Below are 18,795 nucleotides of genomic sequence, written 5' to 3' on the forward strand. Positions count from 1 at the left end.
TTTCTCCCTCCAATTCCACCTTGAGACGATTCCGGTGCTGTTCACCTCCATCACTTCCCCCTCTGACTTCCTCATGGCTGACATTAAAATTTCTTCAGTTGATGTATTTTTCTGCCATCATCTGGCCTCAGTACTAACAAGGCCATATGGGCCTGATGGGGTCCCTCCTGTTGTTCTCCAAGAACTTGTGTCTTCTAAGCTGCTTACACCCTGCCTAGGCAAACTCTTTCGCCTTTGTCTGTCAACTTGTATCTTTCCTTCTTGCTGGAAGCTTTGCTCTCATTCAGCCAGTCCCAAAGAAGGGGTGACCACTCCCAACCCTCCAACTATCGTCCAATTGCTTTAACGTCCCTGTATTTCAAAAGTTTTCGAGTCAATTCTCAATAGAAAAATTTTAAGCGCATCTTTCCTATCACAACCTTCTTTCCGATCGTCAGTACGGATTCCGTCAGGGACGCTCCACTGGCGATCTTCTCACCTACCTTTCAGACTCCTGGTCATCCTCCTTTCGGGACTTTGGCTAGAAAGCTTTGCCATTGCACTCTGACATCTCAAAGGCTTTCTGATCGGAGTCGTGGCATAAATCTTTAATTTCCAAACTGCCCTCCTACGGTTTCTATCCTTCTATCTGTGCCTTCATCGCTAGCTTCCTTTCTGGTCGTTCTATAGCCGCTGTTGTAGACGGCCATGTCGTTCTTCTCCTAGATCTATCAACAGTGGTGTTCCTCAGGGCTCTGTCCTATCACCAACTCTCTTCCTTTTATTCATCAATGATCTTCTGAGTTGTACATCTAACCCCTATCCACTCCATACGCTGATGACTCCTCCCTTCACCTTTCCATTCGGTTCCCGCAATGCCCATCTCAACAGTTACTTCAACAAACAAGGGATGAGGCTATGGCACACCCACGTCTGACTTGGCTCGTATCTCTGACTGGTGTAAAAATAATATGGTTGTTTTTAATGCATCTAAGACTCAGTTCCTTACACCTATCAACCCGACAAAATCTTCCACAGGTATACCCACTAATGTTTAATAATATTCAGCTTAATCCTGCATCATCCTTGAACATGCTTGGGGTTTCATTTACTCGGGACTTATCTTGGAAAGATCATATTACATCTCTTGTAAAATCTGCTTCCAAGAGATTGGGTGTGCTAAGCCGACTCCGCTCCTTCTTTACCCCTGCACAATTACCTATGACTCTATACAGGGGTTTTATCTCTTGCCCCTGTGTGGAGTACAACTTCTCATGTGTGGGGAGGCTCCCCACCATACAGCTCTTTCTCTCAGTAGGGTGGAGTCAAAAAGGCTTTTCTCGTCTCATTAACTCTCCTCCTCTTACCACTGACTCCCCTTCAACCTCTTGGTCTCTTTCGTCGTAACTGCTGCATCTTTGTCTCATTTATATCGCTACTTTAATGGTCACTGCTCCTCTGAACTGTCTGCTTGCGATTCCTCCACCTTCTACGACGGGTGCGTAGCACCTTTTCGTCTGGCAGCAAACTCTCATCCCTTTCTCTTCTGTCCAACTCTCTAATGCAAGAGTTAACCGTTACTCCCAGTCTTTCATTTTATGCAACAGGTCAGCTCTGGAACTGTCTCCTACTCTGTATGTATTTCTCCTGCTGCCTATGATCTCCAGTCTTTCCAAACGCAGTGTGTCCAGGCATCTCAAAATGATCGGATCTTGAATTTGGCTCTCTATTGTATTTTGTTTTTCTCTTGGAGGGAACTGTTAGCTGCGGCCCATGGCCTTTGGGTTCCTTCTTCCTCGCATAAAAAAAAAAAAAAGGTGATTAATTTTTCATTATTTTCATGTGTACTATTATACGATACCATTTTCTACTGATTGCCTATAATGAAACATCCGCTGGACAATTCACTATCTGTTGAATTATATTTCACAGATAACTGTACTGATAAAATTTTACGCTCTTTCTTTACATAAATACATATACACATACATGTAGTGTTCATACTTACGTATTTATTAGTTTTAAGCCTACTATGTAACAAAGCGAATAGAGCACTAAATACTAGTATAATTCTAGCAATTAATGGTCCTTGATAGGATTTATAACAACAGTGGAACAAACGTTACTTAAGCAATCATATGAAAAAATAATGGTCAATGAAAACTTACCATCTGTATGCAGTTGTTTACAGATATCTTCCCAGTGTTTCTTCAACACTCCAATATTTTTATGGAGTGGATCGTTTGGATCCCACACAGTGCGCGACGTTATAGTCCATGCTGCATCGTGTAGCGACGAGCGTGGAGGGTGAGCAGGACGACAAACATCCTCGCTCATTCAGTGTAGCCACCCGCATAGGATTTTGAGAGTTTTATCGTCTCGCCTCATCCCTCTCCGCTCAAGTCTCCCCGCTCGTCGCCTTCGGTGTGGGCGTACCCTTAGGGAACGGACAATAAAATATGCCGAGAATCGGTTCTTCTTCATCATCATCATCATCCAAGCCTTTCCCATATAAGGACGAGGTGAAGGGAGATCCTGAGAGCAAGAATAATTCTGATAGCCAGATAATCAACTGAAAGTCTTCCCATTTAAATAGGCCACACTCTGGTTCACTCAACATTCAGGCCCCCAGAACTCTGGTGCTACCTCACAGGCATAAACATCCACACTTAAACCCTTCATATCACATATCAGCTAGAATAAAACCGGAGACTATCACTTCACCGGGAAAACACAGGAGAGCCAAAACCTAGTCATTCACTCCTTTCAAATTCTTCCAGCCAGCTCAACCCACTTCATTTTTCCCTAGCCGTGGCTAATTCTTCATACCTCGTTTTTCCATACACTGCTACCATATCTATCCACTCTTTATGGTCTACCACGCTTCCTACCAACGTCAAACTCGCTCAGATGTACAATTCATTTTCACCAGTGTACTCATACTCATTCTTTCCACATGATTAGATCATCTCAGCACATTCTTTCGAATGTGCTCAGCATCTTTTAAGAGTTTCAGTACTCCTTAACTTACACATCTTTGCACTCCACACACATTCCATGTGATACACATTTCCACTGCTCCGACTCTTGGAAGAAGTCTCACACCAGGTATGTTAATGCAGGAACTAAAACCCATTCGTGTAATCCTCCCTACAGACGCCCACACTCCATAGGCCTTCATAGCATCTCCAGCCATTGCTATGAAGGCCTTTCATGTGCTGCTCTATTTTCCATTTCCCTTGGCGTATATACCTCTCTGTCTCTATCATTGTACCCAAGTATTTAACTGCCCACACTAATTCGCATCTCTCTCTATGAGCCATCAGATCGCACTGCAACCTTCGCCATTGTGATTAGTGAATCATCAAGAATTACTTTTGAAACCCGACGCTCGCTAAGATATCTAAACAATTGCCAAAATCCACAAAGCTGTTTCCATTGTTTGCAAGGAACAAGGCATCAGTTGCATACATTTAGGATAAGATAATGTTTCATCATTTACTGTCTAATCAACGCCATTCCCCTTTCCTCAGCTCGAGTTGTTCCTTCTCTCATAACCTCATCCATTCATTTATTGAATAGGCCATAGTGGCATCACATATCCCTGTAGTTTCACTTCAGCACTGATCTTGAACTACTCTTTTAAATGCCTACCTATCCTTGCACACTCATCGCTACAGCAATAAAAACCTCATAATGTAATACTCAGTACCTTTCTATCCAAAGGAAGCATTTTTATGCAAAACTTTAAATAAGTCCTCAGTGTATAACTTCTCTCGTATGTTTTTTCCCTGGATCCTCCATAATCTGCCAAATATGAATTATGATCATTTTCAAAAGACTTCCTCCGCTGCCTGTCTATCTATCTATCTATCTATTGCCAGATCAGCCTCCAATCCCTGTTTGGGGTGGGCCACAAACAACCGCCTCCAAGTCGCCCTGTCCCCCTGCCATTTCACTGCCCTGCTCCCAGCTCACACCCCCCTCTCTCATATACCTCTCCACCCCATCCCTCCATCTCATCCTCGGCCTCCCCCTCCCGCATTCCCCCGCCACCACACTCACAAACACACTCTTCGTCAGTCTTTCACCCACCATCCACACCACAAGGCCAAACCACCACAGTGTGTTCCTCATAACGCTTCCTATCACATCCACATCAACACCACAACGCTCCTTTATATCCTCATTCGTCAGCCTGTCTCTCCATGTGACTCCACAGGCTCCTCTTAAATAACTCATTTCCACTGCTCTCACTCTTGACTTGTGTCCTTCCAACAACGTCCAAGCTTCACTTCCGTACGTTAGAGTTGGTATCACAATACTGTCATGTAGTAACTTTTTCACTTCCATGCTCACTTCCCTGTTTCTTATCACTGCTTTCAAAGAACCAGCAACCTTTCTTCCCTGCTGTACCCTTTCAAGCACTTCACCCTCCAAACTTCCATCCTTACTCATCACACTACCCAAGTACTTAAACGTACTCACATTTTCCAATTTCTCACCATCCAACCTCGCTGTACATTCACTGACTTCACCTGTCTGTCTGATTTCCGATATTTAAACCACATTTTTTCTTCTCTACTTCTCCCACCCTGTTCCTCACTCACGAAACATTTTTACTTTCCTGTTTATAATTCTTCCATATACCTTCCCTACAGTACTCATTAGAGTTATGTTACGATAATTTCTGCACTCACGTCTCTCACCTTTCCTTTTGAAAAAGGATAGAATCATAAAATTTATTTGCACTTCTGGTACAGTTCTCCACCACTCCAATATTTCCGTTCTCTCCATTTCACATAATCATCTCTACATATACTTTCCCATCCATTACCAGCGTCGTGGCACTTTTTAGTTCTGCAAATGTCACAATTCCTTGCATTGCATTCCTTTCTGACCATCATCAAACCAAGCATATTTACATTATTTATATACAATCAATGTGAATGGGAGTAAATGAGTTATGTACAGCGAAACTTTGTTAATGATGGTAACATGGAGAAAATGGAATGAATTGGGAGTGAGTAAATGAAAAATACAAATGAAGAACGTAATATAATGAACAAAATAAAATGAATAATACTGTCACAGTTTGTAGAGAAAACACATCTCTACAGAAAAGAATGGAATGGCTAGATGGTTAGATAGTTAGGTATATAGGTATTCACATAAGAGAACAATATTCAGTGTACCGTGGGTAGAAAACAAGTGTTCTCTCCAAGGCAGACAAGCGTAGTGTGTGGTGGCAAATTCCTCCCATGGAAGGCATTGATTGGGCAGAGTAGACTGTGACGTAGCCAAGAGGCACTGAGACACCATGCAAGGCAAGGAAGCTGATAGGAGAGGAAAACTGTGACGTAGAGCACCGTGATTGGCCACGTTCCCTCCACAGGACGGCATGGTGGTGGTGAATCACAGGCCGTGTGGTGTGGGTGGCTAACTGTGGTGGAGGGGGTTGGGGATGTGATGGGGATAAGTCACCAAACCTTGGTAGTGTGTGGTAATGTGATGGTTGGTTATGCAAGACTGGATTCACGACCCCGAAAAGACTGGTGGTAGAGGCGGGTAATAGGTTGATGGGGAAGGACTTACTGTTGCAACGGTGTATTAGCAGGTGGAGATTGGTGTGGGTTGAAGGTCTCACTGCAACAGAACCGCAACCAAAAAATATGTACGAGACACTGCCTTAAGTCCAGTGAACAAAGGGTGGTCCTGTAGGCTGGAGGTTGAGAGCAGGAACAGACTGTCGTCATGAGATGTAAGGTATGGGCAAGGGGGCAATGGCATAGTGATTCTCCGCAGGAGACGTGAAATTATTTTTATCCCACATGCTTCCCACCACTTGTTACTTCCCCACTTGTGGAATGCAGGTAAATCCAAAGTCCGGTGTTACATTGCAGATGTATATTTACACAAGAACTGGACAGGTCTTGCCCCCATTACGCCAGTCCTGTATCTGCCGGACAAAGGCTGGCACGCCTCTCTCTCTCTGCCATAATGGACGATGTGTAAGCAGGATTCGAACTGTGTCTAGACCTGAGGTAAGGGAAAAAGGCCAAGTAGTCCTTCAACATACATACTGCTTAGAACACACTTAGATTACTGTTTACGTACTACTAATTTGCAAGTGGCTATAGTAGGGATTACACTGATATAATAAATTGGTGACCAGTACATTAACTGACCTCTGAAGTATATTAATCTCTTCAGTGGGATGACCAGCTTTTCCTATTAGAATATGACTATTTTCAGGCGATCCTTCTCGTGAAATTGCCACATTACTAAAGTGGTTGCGGAGGCTATACTATCCAATCATGTTTGGTCCAGTTCATCCAGGGTTGCATAAAATCATGTGGGATTATTTACAGTAATATTAAAAATTTTGTTTGGAATATAGGATAGAAGTTCATCTCCCTTTATTTATATGTATCTATGCTTACTTAGAAAACAAACAAGAGGCATTTAGCAAACGATATTGTGCATGAAGCAGGATTAGGAATACCGGATATTTTCCGTCATTCATCGTTGTTGGTACAAAATCGTTTCACGCAGGACTCCATCAAATTTAGGCGTTTATTGCTTGCATTCGAGTGTTATTACCTGTAAGTCACATGTATAATATGGAAATAACGCAAAAACGAATCAAGGCTGGGGCATGAAATATTTTGTTGATGTGAAATATGCTACATCAGACTTATAGTATTGTTACGTCCTCGTCCCACACGGCCACAGGCTCCAACAGCAGTAGTTCAGTACAGGAAGGACGTTGCCCAGTGAGCTGTTCTTCCTATGGTCAGCCTGCAGGTGCACAGTACACAAGATCCACTGAGGCGTTGTAAATAAACACTGGCTTCTTAAAGTTCACTGTCTTTATCTTCCAAATGGTTACACTTAACGCTTTCCAACTTCACTTCACTATTCTCACAAGTACTAGAGCTATACACACTTTACTAATTGTAATTACACTTAATGCTTGACAACATACAGGTTCCGATGATGCACAAACTTCAGTAACACGTCACTGTTTGCCACTGTTTTCACAAGTACCAAAAACATACAATCTTCACTGCACTGACACTGCATTACACTCATACTGAACCAAAACTGACTGAACTTCACTCAGACTGAACTGAAATCCAACTAAACTTGTCCTGGTCTCTTATCCATCATTATATAAGCTTGCATTGTACTAGAATTATCTACTTCTCCAACATTCTAGGATGTGCTGGTCTTGCATATCAGCCCCAAGCAAGAACAGTTACCATCTAGGAGACATGAAAACATGCCAGAGTTTTCCTACATTACATAACACTAAATCATTTACCCTACAAACTTAATTTAAATTTCATAATTTATCACGTAAATAAAACATTATTGAGAAAAAGAGCATAAAAATTAATGAATAACTTCACTTCCACCCTGTCTTACTCTTTTCACCTCTCTCCAGAACATCTTCTTACAGTCCCTCCACTTTACACTCAAATTCCTTCCAAATTCCTCATCCACTCTCTTCTTACTCTCTCGTACTAATCTTTTCACCTCTCTACTTCTTTCTACAAATAACTCTCTCTTCCGCCTCTCAACTTCTTCCACGCCCCTATTTCTCATCCATTCATAGTATGCTTTCTTCTTTTGTGCCACAGCCTGTTTCACCTCTTCAGTCCACCACGCTGTTCCTTGCACCCCCTCCGTCGTCTCTTCATTCCACACACCACATCACATGCTGCACATATTTCTTCTGTAAATATCCTACACACACCTTCCACGTCTCCCATCTGCTCCAATTCTTATTTGCCCAATCGTTCCTCCACTTCTCTCTTATACTCTGCCTTTCTATCATCCTCTTGTAACCTTTCCACTCTCCTTACAACTACTCATTCCTCTCGTCTTTCCCTTCTTCTATTCCTCCATCTTACTGGAATTTTAATTCTGGCCACCACCAAGTAGGGGTCAGAAAGTCCACTCCCCCAACCTCTATAAACTCTTGCATCCATTACACATCTTCGCATCCTTTCATCCAAACACATGATCAAACATTGCCTTCCTTTCATTCAGTTCACCACCCACCCGTTTCATCACTCGCCATGTATACCTGTGGATCATTTTATGCCTGAAGAGGGTATTGGCTATCACCAACCCCCTCCCAGCACAAATGTCCACTAACGCACTCCCATTCTCATCTATCTCAGCAGGCACACCCCACTCACCAACTATTCCATCCACCTTCACATTCCCAACTTTACCATTCATATCACCAATCAAAAACACTCCCTCATTCCTTCCAAACTTTTCCATGCACACTTCTACATTTGTCCAGAACTCTTCTTTCACTCTTCTAACACGATCTTGCGTTGGCGCATACACACACACAATCGCCCACATTTCTATTCCAACTTTCAACTTTACCCACACAATCCTTGACCCAAATGATCCATACTGTCTTATGCTCCTCTTCCATCTTTTACTCACAACTATACATACTCCTTCCTTTGCCCTCTCATTCTCACCTACTCCTGCACAAATACCCCATCCATACTCCCATTCTCTCACACTTTCTCCTCTCCATTTTGTTTCAGTTATTCCACATACATCCACTTTCGCACCCTCAAGCACCTGGACAGTCTCTCTCTCTTTCACCTCATCATTCGCTCCCCTTACATTCCAGGCTCCAATTACCATGTCCTTTGTCCGGTCCTTGGTCGTCATCGTTTGGTCAGTCCTTGATCAATTGCCCTATTTGGGAAACTAAATGTCCTTACGTCTTTATCGCCTCTCTTTTTATGCAGTTTCTTGCAGTGTTCTCTTGCTGATGCATCCCCATAGGTTATGTCATCATTTATATCTACTTTCTCCTTCCCTGATATGCATTTCTATAGCGTAATCATGTCTCCTCCTTTCCTTCTCTCCTGTAATGTAGGTAGATTCAGTTTTTATTAGTATTTCTTCATAGCTCACATCCCTTAAGCTTGGTACCCATCTTGTAGCTGCCCTTTGAACTTTTTCAATCTTATCCATGTGTTTTTTTAGATGAAGACTCCAGACTACTGACGCATACTCCAGGGTTGGTCTGATGAATGATGTTATTATCTTTCTTAGCATGTCTTCATTTATGTATGTGAATGCTATTCTCATATTTGCAAGCAGTGTATACATGTTCCGTACCTCTTCACTGATGTGGTCAGCTGGAGATAGTCTGTTGTTGATAATCACACCTAGGTCTTTCTCTTTTTCTGATGTGTGTAAGGCTTTGCTTCCTAACTTATAATCCCAATCAGGTCTTTTTCCACTTTTACCAAACTTGATTATATGACACTTGTCCACATTGAATTCCATTTACCATGTATTGCTCCACTCATGAAGTTTATTTAATTCTTCTTGTAGCTCTTTACGTGAGTCTGTGTTAGTAATTCTCCTTTGTATTTTTGCATCATCAGCAAACATAATTAGATAGCTTTCATTTCCAGTGGTACTGTCTATATCATTTATATACACTAAAAACATGATTGGTGCCAGCACTGAGCCCTGTGGAACTCCGCTAGTCATTTCTCTCCATGATGAGTAATTTCCCCTTAGTACTGTTCTAATTTACATTTTATTGAGAAAATCTTGCATCCAACAATACAGTTTGCCTTGGATTCCTCCTTGAATGTACAGTTTCCATAACAGTCTTTGGTGCGGTACTCTGCCAAATGCTTTCTTGAAATCTAAATACAGTAGATACTGTCCACCCATCCATCTCTGTTCTTTAATGTTTCTGTTACTCTGTCATAGTAGCTCAACAAATTGATAACACATGATTTTCCCATTCTGAAACCAAACTGTCTTTCTGTTATCACATTGTGTTCTTCTAGATGATTTACCCAAACTTTTCTTATCAGCTTTTCTAATACCTTGCTCACAACACTGGTTAGTGATACTTGTCGGTAGTTGAATGGATTTTGTCTATTCCCTTTCTTGAATAAGGGAACAATGTTTGCTTTTTTCCAAATATCAGGTAGTTTAACTTGTCCCAAGGATTCCTTGAAAATTAAAAATGATGGTTTACTTAACTCCTTTGCACATTCATGTAGCACCCAACATGAAATTTCATCAGGACCATTTGCTTTTCCTTTGTCTAATTAACTTAGCTCCTGTATTTCTTTTTCTGATATTTGTATATCTGGTAGTATGTGTGGGCATGCATGTTCCACAATGATTGGAAATTCTTATTTAGTGCTTCACAAATATCCTTCTCTTGTGTGTAGGTGATCCCCTCATCCATAATGGATTATATTTTATCTTTTACTTTAGTTTTGCTTCGGATGTGGCTGCAAAATAGCTTCGGTTGATCACTATTTTTATTCCCGATGTCCTCCTCAAACTGTTTTGGGGCTTCCCTCCTTATTCTTGTATAATCGTTTCTTGCCTGTTTATAGTTGTTATATGCCCTTTTCACTATTGTGTCTTCTGTATCTGTTCCACAACAAATCCCTTTTTTCTTTTGATTTCTTACATTCTGTATTGAACCATTTCTTTATTTTCTTTTCTGCCTCTTTGTGCTGTGGGATGTACTTCTGGACTCCTATTTCATAAAGTTCACAGGTTTTTATATATATAACATTTAAATCTTGTCCTCTAAGCTCTTTTTCCCAATCTATTTCTAAGAAGTATTTCTTTAGGTAATGAGAGTTGCTCTTTTTGTAGTTAAGGCTCTTTTTGTGACTTTCATTAGTATTAACCATATGAAATCCTTAAGCTGTAACTTAATACTGCATGGTCACTTTTGCCGAATTGAGGGTGCTACGTTATATTGTCAATATCATTTTCTTCCCTAGTAAATATAAGATCTAGTACTGATGGTATGTCAAGTCCTCTTTTTCTGGTGGTCTCTTTTACAGGCTGTGTTAGGAAAATGTCCTGCACAAGGTCCAGGAGCTTTAGTTTCCCAACAGCTTTCCTGGCGTTTTATATCTAGAGTATTCCAGTTTATATTTGCATTGAAATCACCAGTTAGTATAATTCTTTCAGGTCTCCTCCATTCTATGTAGTTATGCTCTTAAACTTTGAATTGTTTTCTCTGCCAGGTCTTCATATCCTCCTTTTTCCCAAATGTTTGATCTGGGTGGCATGTATAAATTTGCCATAATTACTTTCCCTTCAAGTGTACTAATATCTACTGTGATCAACCTGTGATGGTACAACTAGTTCTATTTCCTTGACTTGCAGATTTTTTCTTTTGTTATTATTATAATTCCTTCTCCATTTTTTAAGTTCCTGTCTCTTCTCCATATATTGCATTCCTCTAGGTTTAGTGTATCATTTGATATCCTTGGTGCTAATTTTGTTTCAGTTAGGCAAACAATATGTGGTTCCTTTTCTTTTATATAATCGTTCATCTCTAGTAATTTAGATACTATTCCATCTACATTAAAGTACATCAGCTTGATCATCTTGTTTACCTACTTGTCATGACTTGGGCCTACTACCTTTCTCCTTTTTATTCCCTCCTGTTTGTGTACCACTTTCAAATTTGCAGTCCAATTACTTTGTTAAAAAATTGTGATCTTCTCCTCCTCTGATCTTCCCTCATTCTTTGTTTGTGCCTCCTCCCTCTTCTCCTTTAGTAATCCTAGTTCCTCTTGAATTAGGCATCTCTTTATCCATACATTTTTGAAGTCCTCTTTTTCCATAAGTTTGTTTGCATTTCTCAGTATTTCCTCCACAGTGTTTACACTCTGGAAGGTTACTTTCAAAGGCCTTGATTTGTTTTTCTCATATTTCCCTAGCCTTTTGTGTTCCTCTGTGTCTTTACTACAGATTTCCTCTGACACTTCCTTCAATATATGTGTGTGTGTGTGTGTGTGTGTGTGTGTGTGTGTGTGTGTGTGTGTGTGCAGGCAAAGCTGTATGATAGGATTTTAATGAAACTTGGCAGCATTAACTGGAATTGGCTCCTAGATGGCCCATATTTAATTTCATTTCGGTTGATATTTTCTGGTGGTGTTTTTGTGACTAATAATGCTCTCCATTGGTGTTACAATACTCTCACGTGGAAGAGACAACGGGGTATCTCCATGGATTTTCATAAGTCTTTGCAGAGAGAGAGAGAGAGAGAGAGAGAGAGAGATTGGGGGTTGTACGTCTACACTCTGATATCTAATACTTCAGTGATGCTACGAACAGCCAATTCTATGCCAAAAATAGGGGTGGTGGTGGTGGCAGCTGTGATGATGTTTGTGATGGTGGTGGTGGCAGCTGTGATGATGACTGTGATGGTAGTGTGGTGGCTGTGATGATGATGGTGGTGGTAGATGTTATGGTAGGGGTGGTAACTGTGGTGGTGGTTGTGTGATAGTGATGGTAGCTGTGATGGTGATGGCAGCTGGAGGTAGCTGTGATGGTTATGATTGCTGTGGTGGAGGTAGCTGTGATGGTAATGGTAGCTGTGGTGGTGATGGTGGTGGCTGTGATGGTGGTGGTAGCTGGGCAGAGTTGAAGGTGGTAGCTGTGATGATGTAGGTGGTGATAGCTGTGGTGGTGGTGGTTATGGTAACTGTATGGTAATGGTGGTGGTGGCCGTGTGATTATGATGGTGATTGTGGCTGTGTGGTGATGATGGTGGTGGTACATGTCGTGGTGATGGTGGTAGGGGTAACTCCTTTCGGTAAGTGCTTTGCAGCCTTATTGGGCCGGGAAGCGTGGCCCTCAGACGTCTCTAATTTATCTGCTGAGAGGCTGGAAAGGGCCCTGAGGCTCTTGTATAATACTAGATATAGATATATTCCGACCACAAGAGAGTTAACAAGGAATAGCAATAATAAGTTCGTCTAGAAATAATATTAAATTTTCATGTAGTAATAACAAGAGCGATTTAACTGTGGTGATTGTCTAGGTCTGAATTATGGTAGGTCTGAACAAGAGAGAGTTTCCTTTTTCAGGGAAGAAAAGAAAGAGCTGTGATGATCTGAAAATAAAATAATAGTTAATTATCTATGAAGCCGCGGATTGGGAGGCCCTCAGGCAGTACTTCTTTTATTTTCACTGGAATGATTATTGCCTCCATGGCCGGGAGCCATATGAGTGTACCTTGGGCATTACGGAGGTTATTCTCTCGGACATGGATGCATACATTCCTTTCTCATATCCTTTGACTAACGCAAGAAAGTCTTGGTTTAATCACGCTTATTCTAATGCCGTCCGCAACAAGGAGAGGGCCTACAAAAGGTACCGGAGCCAACCCACCCCTGAATCACATCATCTTTACGTTTCTGCCCGGAATCGTGCTACGTCTGTTCTTCGTGCTACTAAAAATAATTTCATCTATACTAAATGCTCTCAACTTTCCAACTTGAATTCTTCCCACTCCTTCTGGCACCTTGCCAAAAACCTTTCTAACAACTTTACCTCATCATCCTTCCCTCTTTTCTACTCTGATGGTTTTGTAGCTATTTCTTCTACTGATAAAACAGATCTCTTCGCACAGACTTTCTCCTCCAATTCCACCTTAGGCGATTCCGGTGCTGTTCCTCCATCACTTCCCCCCTCTGACTTCCTCATGGCGACATTAAAATTTCTTCAGCTGATGTATTTTCTGCCATCACTGGCCTCAGTACTAACAAGGCATATGGGCCTGATGGGGTCCCTCCTGTTGTTCTCAAGAACTGCGCTTCTGTGCTTACACCTTGCCTAGGCAAACTCTTTTCCCTTTGTCTGTTAACTTGTACCTTTCTTCTTGCTGGAAGTTCGCTCTCATTCAGCCAGTCCCAAAGAAGGGTGACCACTCCCAAGCCTCCAACTATCGTCCAATTGCTTTAAAATCCTGTATTTCAAAAGTTTTCAAGTCAATTCTCAATAGAAAAATTTTAAGGCATCTTTCCTATCACAACCTTCTTTCTGATCGTCAGTGCGGGTTCCGTCAGGGACGCTCCACAGGCGATCTTCTCACCTACCTTTCAGACTCCTGGTCATCCTCCTTTCGGGACTTTGGCGAAAGCTTTGCCATTGCACTTGACATCTCAAAAGTTTTCGATCGAGTCTGGCATAAATCTTTAATTTCCAAACTGCCCTCTTACGGTTTCTATCCTTCTATCTGTGCCTTCATCTCTAGCTTCCTTTCTGGTCGCTCTACTGTATTGTATAGCCGCTGTTGTAGACAGCAATCGTTCTTCTCCTAGGTCTATCAACAGTGGTGTTCCTCAGGGCTCTGTCCTAGCACCAACTCTCTTCCTTTTATTCATCAATGACCTTCTAAGCTGTACATCCAACCCTATCCACTCATAAGCTGATGACTCCACCCGTCACCTTTCCATTTGGTTCCCGCAACACCCATCTCAGCAGTTACTTCAACAAACAAGGGATGAGGCTATGGCACACCTAATGTCTGACTTGGCTCGTATCTCTGACTTGGGTAAAAATAATCTGGTTGTTTTTAATGCATCTACGACTCAGTTCTTACACCTATCAACCCGACAAAATCTTCCACAGGTATACCTGCTAACGTTCAATAATATTCAGCTTAATCCTGCATCCTCCTTGAACATGCTTGGGGTTTCATTTACTCAGGACTTATCCTGGAAAGATCATATTACATTTTTTGTAAAATCTGCTTCCAAGAGATTGGGTGTGCTAAGCTGACTCCATTCTTTCTTTACCCCTGCACAATTGTTGACTCTATACAGGGGTTTTATCTGCCCCTGTGTGGAGTACAACTGTCATGTGTGGGTAGGCTCCCCACATACAGCTCTTCTCAATAGGGTGGAGTCAAAGGCTTTTCGTCTCATTAACTCTCCTCCTCTTACTGACTCCCTTCAACCTCTGTCTCTTTGCCGCACTGTTGCATCTTTATCTCTTTTCTATCGCTACTTTAATGGTCACTGCTCCTCTGAACTGTCTGCATGCACTTCTCCACCTCTACGATGGGCGCGTAGCACCTGTCTAGCATCAAACTCTCATCCCATTTCTGTCCAACTGTCTATTGCAAGAGTTAACCGTTACTCCCAGTCTTTCATTTATCCAACAGGTCAACTCTGGAACTGTCTCCCACTGTCTGTATTTCCTGCTGCCTATGATCTCCAGTCTTTCAAACGCAGTGTGTCCAAGCATCTGGAAATGATCGGATCTTGAATTTGGCTCTCTATTTTTTTTTCTCTCTCTTGGAGGGAACTGTTATTGCGGGCTCATGGCCTTTGGTTCCTTCTTCCTCGCATAACAAAAAATAAAAAAAAAAGAAGTGTGTGGTCGTTGTGGTAGGTATAGGGCAGCGTTTCTTAATCTGGGGTGCTAGCACCCCAGGGGGTGCTGAAGTCAATTTTGGGGGGTGCTGGAAAATGCAACATATATTGGTTTTGATTAGTATTGGCATCGTTAATATTTCATTTTTGGAGACTGTATCAAATGAATTGTCAAGGAGTACTTGTCACGATTTCGCGTGATTGTGTAATGTATTTATACAAATTCGTGACATTGTACTTTGATGGGAAACCACAAACTTTAGTGGAAAACCCACTGTGTATCACTCAGTTTAACCGTCCCTGTATGCACTTTCATCGGGATAGTTTTTCAGAACATTCATCGCTGCTTGAAAAGTGACTGTTCTTATGCATGACATCAGTGCTCCATTGAGTGATTTTATTGCATGCGTATATCGTTCGCCCTGCCTCCGTTGACCATTGAAGTTAGGTCACGCCCACTTCTGGTGAACATGGCCATTTCTCACTCCCATACTTGGCTTGGTTACATCAGTCAGCTTCGGACTGCCTCAGGAGAAGGTACTTGTTCTGCCCAGTGTTGAGAGCGGCATCTCCGTTGTACAGCTATTCCCCACACCTCCCCACTGAGTCAGTGATCGGCGTAGTGGGCTTAGCAGCGAGCAGCACCTGCCTTAGAAACAGACAGACACCCCATCTTGTGTAGCTTCAGCTCCGTTCCCTCCACTGACCAGTATTTCCATTCGTTTTCCTAGGTTTAAGTCTAGCTTTTGAATGAGTGAGTGAGTGTATTTCCTTTGATATTTGAATTCACTAGTCCCCCTGCAACAGTGAATTCCCCTCTTGAATTCATTTTTGAGATTCATGTAATGTAAATTTATTTCACTGTAATTAATAAATTTACAGTTCTTTTCTTGAGCCTAATGTAAATGTAGAATCGTGTTTGCTTTCTCCACTTTGAGTTTACCTTACTGTGCTACTCCCAGTTCGCAGAAACTTCTTAATCACTACTGGTATTTAAGCCAGTTCTTCCATATTTAAACTTAAAGCTGTTGTGCCAGCCAGGAGTTAAGCACCAGCAAGGACCTGTCCATTATTAGGATTAGTTGATGATTGTCAGGGGGTAAAGAAAACTTTCTCAGAGGCCAACAGTACTAATGATACAGCATTCGTGAGTAGATAGACTCTGCTGTGTACTGTTGGGAAAGATTATAAAATTCTCGTCATTAGAGAATTGGCGAAGTAAGCCAGAATAAAGTAAAACTTACTACTTAATTTCACAAGTCAATTCATCTTGTGTCAACAGATTATATACATATCAGCTTTTATTCCTAAATTCACATCCCCCCGTGACAGTACTTCATGTTACTTTACTTTATCCTTGTAGTTGTGTAGTAACTGTAGCAGTAGAGCAACTGTAGTCCCAGTAACCAGATGTAAGGCGGTGCTGGACTGTGAGGCCTTACTGCAGGGGGTGCTGAGGTCGGAAAAGGTTAAGAAACACTGCTATAGGGGATGATACGAATGTGAAAATTATGGTTCATGCTGAGTTTGGGATATGTTGTGAATTTAGTGTTGGGTGCATATTGATTAATCAGAGGAGGTACAGACGGGTAAAAATTCCCGTATTTCATTACCTCTTTTACTTTTGACCTTGTTATGCTGGCAAATCTTCCTCTGCCGAGAGAAACTAGGTATCTTCCTCTCCCGAGAGAAGCTAGGTATCTTCCTCTGCCCCTGTACGTTGCTATTTGTTAGGAAACGACAGAGAAGAAGGTGACCAGCATCCCCTAAGACTGAAATAGCCATAGTGAAATGATGGGCATACTTATGTCTCCGACTCTACAGGATACTAGACAGCTGAAGGTAACAGATGGCTCTTTTCACACAACCTAAGATGATTTTATAACATCTCTTTATTAGCAATTTACTTTGCTTCTCACTGTCTTTCGCAATTGTGATGGAAGTAATGTACACATTGAAGATGATGAAAAAAAGGAATACAAAGATACACTGAGATACAATACTCTTCATAAGTGACTAAAAAAGAAGTGCAACGCAGTTTTCTGTGCCAAGATGAAGACGGCTAAGAGAGGATTCTGCAGGTATACTACTCTATCCCAAACAATCACACCTTCGTCTCACAATCTAGAAACTATCAGGCTGATATTATTGGAAGGTAATGTGTGTGTGTGTGTGTGTGTGTGTGTGTGTGTGTTTTATACAATTATAGCCCTTGACTGATGGCCTGTGTGCTCTTTATGACACCGTAGTTATCTTTATCACTCCCTTAATTGTCATCATCTTCTCATTGCTTATGTTACTCTTTTACTTACTTCTCTTCTGCCCATAACCATTCTCCGGTCTACTCTCCACACCTGACTTTTCACAAAACTCACAGGTTCGTTCATTTACCTTTAACATTTCTCGCATCCGTTCGATTTGGCACTCTCAGTTCCTGGAATATTCTGCGTATCCCTCAAATCAATGAGTAACAGTTCCGCCCCGGAGTGCATCTGAAATGAAGTCTCCATCACCATGACGGTGAGGATTTCCAGTAAATTACTGTCTCGTTTAGCCATTGCCAGTTTCCAAATGGTCAAAAGGAATTTTCATTTTTGCCACATCATTTCATTGTTCCTGTCATCCATAACGAAATCTGAATAATCTTCAGTGGCAGGCAAATGTAAACTACAGCTTTTAAGGATTATGGGCACATTTTATTGCGCATTTCGTATGGATTGCACAAATTAACTCCCACAATTCGATGATGATTTATTTTGCCTTACTGTCAATAGGCTATTCCATTCACTTTTGAAAGAGATTATTGATTTAATTTCAGCCTTAATGAACCCATTCATTAAAAAGGATCTCTCCTAAGGCAAATAAAATCAACTGTAGGTATCATCAACAAAGTGAGACATACGTTATCGGAGGGAAGATAATGAAAGCATGTACATTTTTCTCTCCTACAAGGAGAATATGTTTTCACCCCTGTTTGTTTGTTTATTCTCTCTGACAAGGATAGTATGTTTTCACCCCTGTCTGTTTGTTTGTTTATTTGTATGTCTGTTAGCAGGATCAAAAACTAAAAGAGATTTGGACCAAATTTGGTGGGTAGGTAGCCCATGTCCAAGGGAATAGTCGATTAACTTTTGGGACCGATCCGGATCGTATTACAGATTCTGGATCTGGAATTACGTTGCCCTTGTCTGAGAGATGCTCTACACTGAGTGTCCCTCAAGTTATTGATATAATGAGATTAACTCGTACTATTGATTTATCTAATAGTTAAGGAAATAATACATGTAATCACAAACCTCTCCACTTCAAAACAGTCTATGTTATGGTGCATTAGACCTTCTAGTGGTGGCAGAAAAAAAAACAACAACAATGAGTGTAACATAAGCTCCAAACAGTTGATCTAAGGGACGAACATTTTACTTTGCCTTGTGACCCTGCCCTTTGACAAGTTGCCCTCAAAATTGAATTACTTCACGCATGCCTGACCCTTTACACTACCAATAACATTCGTCTAAACTGGATCATAACTACACGAGTTAGCCTTATCATGTGACCTTGATGTTTGACTACTGGTTCACATACTCAGTTCTGTCCATACCAGACT

This window comes from Coenobita brevimanus, chromosome 55 (assembly GCF_032717465.1).
Source record: "Coenobita brevimanus isolate Jiangsu-jjx chromosome 55, ASM3271746v2, whole genome shotgun sequence".
Taxonomy (NCBI): domain Eukaryota; kingdom Metazoa; phylum Arthropoda; class Malacostraca; order Decapoda; family Coenobitidae; genus Coenobita; species Coenobita brevimanus.